The sequence below is a fragment of the Anabrus simplex genome, chromosome 2 (assembly GCF_040414725.1).
Source record: "Anabrus simplex isolate iqAnaSimp1 chromosome 2, ASM4041472v1, whole genome shotgun sequence".
Classification (NCBI taxonomy): Eukaryota; Metazoa; Arthropoda; class Insecta; order Orthoptera; family Tettigoniidae; genus Anabrus; species Anabrus simplex.
In genome coordinates this window covers 223037409-223038189 of record NC_090266.1, presented here as the reverse complement: position 1 = coordinate 223038189, position 781 = coordinate 223037409, and the positions used below count along the sequence as shown (strand labels likewise).

At 41.2% G+C, this 781-nt stretch overlaps 1 non-coding gene across 1 annotated transcript; it reads left to right on the top strand.

Annotated features, from left to right (window-relative positions):
• Positions 1-443: 443 nt before the first annotated feature.
• On the top strand, positions 444-520 carry TRNAS-CGA (transfer RNA serine (anticodon CGA)). Its single transcript has one exon. It is a non-coding gene; the product is annotated as a tRNA-Ser (tRNA).
• Positions 521-781: the final 261 nt, after the last annotated feature.

The following is a 781-nucleotide window of genomic DNA, read 5'->3' as shown; positions in this document are numbered from 1 at the left end:
GTCGTAATGGGGCCTGTTTGCACGCAGGCTTTAACTTATTAGGAACTGTCTGCCATCTGTTGAATATTATTTGGAAGCTGCGAAAGGATACAGAATCAAAGAGTATCTAGCAAAGAACAGTATTCTTCCACGATCAGAGGAAATGCATACGCTCTGGCTTGAAATGTAGTAATCAAACACGGCTGCTTGAAATGGCATTACTAAGGATGAAAAATCACGTATATCAGAATATTCATGAAAGTGTCAGTCGCTTAGCAAACCTGCTAAGTACAGAATGAATATTGAATTTTCACGACCGCATTGTAATCGAAACAGACTTTCAACGTATTAGGTCGTGTTACGTACATGTAGTACGTGTTGAAGGGATGTTAAGTACAGAACGAAAATGGCCAGCCGGACACCAGTGGGATCCGAACCTTTCAAACAGAACAAAGATGGCCTAGGCCACCATAGCTCAATTGGTAGAGCAACCGACGCGAAATCGGGAGGTTGTGGGTTCGGATCCCACTGGTGTCCGGCTGGCCATTTTAGTTCTGTACTTAACATCTCTTCAACACGTACTACATGTAAGTAACACGACCTAATACGTTGAAAGTCTGTTTCGATTAAGTACAGAATCTATTGCGGGCTAGGGTAAGCCTTCGCCTGTCATTATTGGAGTGATAATTTAATGATTTGATTTTATGATTACTCAAAATTACCTGAATATAGAGACTTATCAATATCTCGTGATTCAGCGGCAGAAATTCCGGGGAGAATAGAACAATAATGAAGCAAATCG